General features: G+C 36.9%; 1 protein-coding gene across 2 annotated transcripts in view; it reads right to left on the reverse strand.

Annotated features, from left to right (window-relative positions):
- Positions 1 to 4,653, reverse strand: part of JAK2 (Janus kinase 2) — a 68,805-nt gene extending 64,152 nt beyond the window's left edge. The window contains exon 1 of one of the 2 annotated variants that reach the window (XM_057398345.1): positions 4,516 to 4,653. The gene's annotated coding sequence lies outside the window, so the exon portion shown is untranslated. The remainder of the gene's footprint in view (positions 1 to 4,515) is intronic. The other variant, XM_057398347.1, reaches the window with a different exon arrangement.
- Between the last annotated feature and the right edge of the window lie 1,347 nt (positions 4,654 to 6,000).

A 6,000-nucleotide genomic window follows, 5' to 3' on the forward strand; every position in this document is an offset into this window, starting at 1 on the left:
TCCAAATGAATTTTCCTGTTTTATCAGCTGTACATTAATATCACACAAGGATTTTTAATGTTACAAGATTTGAATCCACATGGTAGCAAACAGAAAAAGAAGGAAGATGACAGACAACCTAACATACCAATGACAAAACTTATACTAAAAAAAAAAGCAGAGAAGCAAAAATAACATTTGCTTACAGTTTTCACTTGGCAAACCAGTACATGTATCAGCAATTCAGCAAGAGCCCATGAACTTTTGCACAAGGAAAGAGTAATGATACTGGTTTGATCTGCCTGCACGACACACAGGGACCAAGTGGACAGAAGCTGTTAGTATGAGGATTTTAATCTTTTCATTCTGGTTAGGAATTAAGACAAATAATCATGATTTCTAAGTTCTTTACAACACAATGAAGTCCTTGCCCTAGCTTATCTCACAAAGAAAGCTATGTGGGGTGCTGTTAAGAAAAGCAGAACGAACAATACACTCGAGAAGCAATAGATCAATAGAACAATACCCCAGCATCACAGTAACCTGCCAAGTAGGTGAGTTACCAGAAAAGCAATCAAATCAAAGGCCTGCCCACAAGCAACAGCTCTGCTTGGTTTTCATAAGAACTTTGGCAGAAGTCAGTCTATATCTGCAAAACATTTCAGTTTCACCATGATAATAAATTTCAGCAAAAGGCTATTTCATCATCAAATTTCCAAGCAATTCAAATGGTTGCCTAATTGTTTTGGCAAAGATTACCTCCCAAGACTGTGACATTTGTGGATCCTTAGTCCACTAAGTGCCACTATTACCTGCACAGCTTTATATGCACATAGGAAAAGTAACCACAGTAGGTCAGAAAGACCTTCTACATGAAGGATGTGGAAAATGTCTCCAATTTCCTATGATTCTCTTACACATATCTAAAATTCTTCTTAAGTGGTACAATAAATGATGATGACAGCAAAATTAGGACTGATACTTTCACAAGTATGCCACAATATCCTATACTTTTTGTGAGCTATACTAAAAACTGAATTCTGTTTAATAGCTCAGACCACGAAATAAGGGTTAATTAGTACAGCACAGGTCTTCCTTAATTGATTCTTTGACATCTTTCAAAAAGACAGAAAAAAAGGAATTGCCAGTGCTCCTGTGTGCATGAAGCAAATTAACTCAGAGTAAAAAGTGTCTCTGAGGATTGCTCACTACTAGTCTCATTCTGCTTAGCGGCTTTTGGTTACAAAAGAAATGCAGAACACTGTCGTACATCGACGCCAGTGCTTTGAATATTTAATGTAAAAACAACTACCAGCAAATTACCAAGAAATTAGGAGACAATAAAGAAATAATAAAAAAAAAAAAATCACATTTCAAAGTGGAAAAAATATTCTGACTCACCACTGAAACAGAAAAAAGTATTTTTCTATTAAAAGGCATTTTTATTGAAAACACTGTCTAGGGGAAAAACACTTCAATGCTAGAGAACACATATGACAGTTACAGCTAAAATCACAAGTTAAATATTGAAAGTAGAAAGAAAAGCAAAAAGTACAGCAGTAGCAGCAAAGTAGTTTGTCAGATTGCTTGGCCTTCTTAAACACTGTAAGAGTGAAACAGCAGGGCTGTTATGCTAGAAGACACTGTTGAAGAAAGCAAGCTTTCCTCTTCATAACTGAAGAAGGATTTATCAAAATACGAACGAAGTTATTGCTGCAGTACTGTGCAGACAAAGAACAGCATCAACAGTTGCAAAAGAGATGCCAGTTTAGCAGATGCTGTCAAGAATCAAGCAGGCTGCACTAAGCTTGCCATTTCATGCTGCTGGCAGAGTGCAGAACAGCGGCAAAGCAGACACTAGCCATCTCACAATGGAAAAGGTTTCAAAACTGCTGCTCTTCTCTCAGCCACCAAAGACCTGTCCTTTTTCCTGTGGCAGGCAGGGATTTCTCATGTGAAGGTGTGCTCTCAACAGCTGCACTGTGGAAGAAAGAGAACAGCAAAGACCCACCACTTGCTGTAATTTGGTACTTCTGAAGGACATCAGACCTCCAACAAAGTTCTTTGTCCTCTCCAACCATGGGAGTGCTCTGGAGCTCTGAGTCTACAAAAAAGGTATCTTCTAGGCAAATAAAAATGAAACAGTTTCATCAAACAGATCTATATCTGGTAGAAAATACAAGGTTCTTTTCCTTCACAGAAAATAAAGGGTTTCTTACAGCAAACATTTCTGTGAGGAAAACCAGACATAACGCTTTCCAGTTGCCACTGGCTATTAGGATAAACTGCCCAGCTTAGAGTTGGTCAGGAAGCCTTTTTCAAGACCTGGATTTTAACAAGTTAAAGCCTTTTGGACTGTCATCTCCCTTTTCTTGTGCTCTTATCTCACTTCCCCAGTCTGGCAACTTCCCTCCTCAAAGGTTAGTAAAGCTACTGCCTCTACAGTAACTGTCATGTATGTTTACACTTTTCAGAAAGTCCTGAGGGCTGCAGAGCTAGAATTTTCTTCCTGTGAACCAAGAACAGAAGATTATGTGGCGGGGGGAAGGGCAGTGACACCAGCCATCTCCTGCAAGCAAGTAGGAGGTACACAGAAGGAGGAAGAGCCAAAGTAAATACAAAAAGTGTCAAAACAATGTTTAAAAACCTTCTTTCCCCTCCATGAGTTAAGCCACTTATTTTATGTTTCATTCTCTTCCAACAGAGCTTGAATTTAATAGCATCAAAAGAAAAAAAAAAGGGGGTGTGTGGGGGTGAAGTATAAAAAGATCCTGATTACTGGCCAAGTATCACAATAGCATTAAGAAAAAACTGTGACTCAAACCTCAAAGACTGATTGTGAAAATTTGCAGTCACTTTATGTACAGTGAGAAATAATGACACACATATGAGTACCACCATGCCTCTTTGCTATATTGCTATAGATTAAAAGGTGTCTCCAGTTTCAATAACCAGAATATCAGGATTGAAACTGCTCTTCTCTGTCAAACTTCTAAATCTCTACCTTTAGAGATTAGAAGTACACCTTCACACTTCACCATACATGGCAAAGTTCCATGTAAAATATAACCATAACCCCAGCCACCTTTTCTGCCTACAAAAATAGAAAACAAAGATATATACTATGTTCTTCACTATATTATAAGATGTACCCCCTGCTCCAGCATTTGTGGGTTCCTTGGTTTCTTTCCCAGTTTTCATCACCTGACAAAATCAGAGGGTAAATAAAGTGGTCCTAGACAATAAAATTGCATAATATGCTACATAATAAAACACGCATGACCTTGTTTCCTGTAACATTTTTCAGTGAAACATGTGGGGGAGGGAAAGACTCTCCCTCAGATTTACCAGTCATCAAAAATACAAAAACATCTGGATCAACTAAGCTATCCCCTTATGCATATCCCAGCTTCTACACTATCTGAACAGAATCTGAACACATGTGCTTCGACAAATTAGCCCTTTACAGAAAAAACTGACATCATGTAAACAGGATAACATTTAAGTCAGAATGAATCAGCAATCTTTACCAAACAGGCAAGAGCAGAAGATGCCAGTGTCTGGTTTGGACACTCCGGAAAGATCCCCTTCATCTTCAGCCTCTGCTGCTTTCTCAGCTTTAGTTTAGAAATTGTCTTATCAGTAGGCCAGACCTGATGTAAATCTCATTTAGAAATTCCCTCCTCAAGGTGCAGGATTTTCTAAGGGATTTTGGTGGTTTTTACACACACGAACACACACACAGAGGCATGCACCTCCCCTTGGAAAAGCATACAGTTATGCAGAGGAAACGAAGCTAGCTCTTTATAATGACACATCAGTTAAAGAAACCTGGAATACTAATACTATTCGGAAGTGCTTAACTTTGCATTACCTGTTTGTAGAAAATGTAAATCCATGCAATGCAATGTATATAAGATACCCTGCATTTTCATTCGAGTCTTCTTTAGTATTGCAGAAGCAGCTCAAAATCTAGGCAAGATTACACCATGAAGTTCTAAAACAGGTAATAATAAACCTGCCTTAAAAAACGAAACAAATACAAAAAAAACCAAACAAGCCAAAACCTAAACAAACCCCAAAACAACCCAACAACAAAAAACAAAAGCACAGCACCTCCCTCCTTGCCTCCAACTTAGATCCTATGCAGATTCAACAAAGCTACAATGGGCATTGTGCATGAACTAAATCACATTTACAAATCCTTACAGAATTAAGGCCTGGCCATATAAATGCAAAACAGTAAAATATGAGTAAGACCCTCTGAGATATCCAAGCAACAATCTTGTGAGACTGTGCCACAAAAATATCTGAAATTACATTATGTCTGTAAATTAATGTTTAATTAAAATACTAACACTCTAACTCAAAACTACAGAAGTGTATTCACAAGCCTATCAAAAAATGATCTGGAGTTCAGTTATCATATTGATATTGCAGTTTCTGTTATTCTTTGAGAGAAGGGTTGAATAAATTATTGTTGAATAATTTATGAGAGCAATGTTGACACTTTATAATTCGTAAAAATGTACTTACTTGATAGTTACTTTACGCTTCCTTAATCACCAATGGCCTGAGAGCTCTCCACTTGCTCCCTATCTGAAATACCAGCCATCTTTTTGCAAAGATATAGCACTACATGCTTTGCCAAGATCACGTTATCTCTATAAACACAGATTGTCAGAAAAAAAAATGAAAGAAAAAAAACCCCAGGGCTCTGAAAGTAAACAAAGGTTTGTCATAAAAAGTACCATTAGCAGAGATTCTGCAGAACTCTAATGATAATGACAGGGAAAAAAACAGGTTTCATTAAGAAGAGACACATCTATTCACACGGCAAGATTTCCAATTGCTTTCTCTTGTACTTCTTTTTTTTTCCTTTTTTGTTTTTTTTTTTTTTGGGTTTTGAGAGAGAAAATGAGAGACTGGTACTTCTACCCCACTGGAAAAGAGTCAAATTATCATTGTGTCCAGTACTCAGAGAACTCTGGGTTTAGTATGATTATGCAATTCAATTGTATGCTTTATTTTAAAGATAAAGAAAATACTCCCAATTAAGATACACTTACAAAGATCTCCCTGTATTCGTATTACATATTTCCCTAAGTGTTGAGCAAAGCTTTTTTTCATGATTCTTGGTATTATATCCTGAAAAAGCATAAGGAAACTGCAGAAAGCAAGAGCACATGAATTGTGACCCAATAGATCAAAAAGCTCCAGCAGACTGCGGATTTAAGAAAAAAAGCATAATAGAAAAGCAAACGATAGCAGATATAATGACTGTAGAATAAATACCTATTTGAAATGCAGCATTTTCTCTTTCAGAAACAAGAACATAACACTGCTGGAACAAAGAGTAAAGAAAGCAGTAGATTCTGTATTTCTTGATTTTTTAGATACACTGATGCAAAATACATTTCAGGTAAACCTGTGTTACTGAATTTGGTGGTGGATGAGAAGAAGAAATATAACTGGTCTGTGATAAATAGAAGACCAAGTAAAAGATACAGTGTTCCTTTTTGGATTTCAAAATGTGCTGCTATAGACTGTATTATTATCAGTTCCTTCATGAGGAAGCATTAAAAAGTAAAGATTAAACATTTATAGCATGATGCATTTTTGAACCAATAAGTTGTTTATAGGAAAGTTGCATTACAAATTTCCAACTGAACAAGTATTCAACTGTTCTTAAAAGTCTGCTGACAGAAAACTAGAAAAAATTTAAAACGTTCAAGTCTCTCAGTAAATAAGTCAATTCCAACACAAGCTTTGCTGCTGAGCCCCTAAATCTAGCGCTTTAATCTACATGTCAATCTTGGATGAGTTCCCACTACTCAGTTTGCAGTTTGCATCTACTAGTTTGCATCTACTCAGTAATGCAAACCAAGACACATCAGTTCCTCCTGCTAGACGCCACTCCTGGTCAGAAGTCTTTCTGTTTCTATGCTGCCTAAAGGGGGTATTTTCCTACTCACTTTTCAATGGAAAACTCAAACCTACCCAAGACAATCTGTTAAAAAT

The sequence above is a fragment of the Pezoporus wallicus genome, unplaced genomic scaffold (assembly GCF_028554395.1).
Source record: "Pezoporus wallicus isolate ANWC-B61680 ecotype Strahan unplaced genomic scaffold, APGP_CSIRO_Pwel_v1 contig_13414, whole genome shotgun sequence".
Classification (NCBI taxonomy): domain Eukaryota; kingdom Metazoa; phylum Chordata; class Aves; order Psittaciformes; family Psittacidae; genus Pezoporus; species Pezoporus wallicus.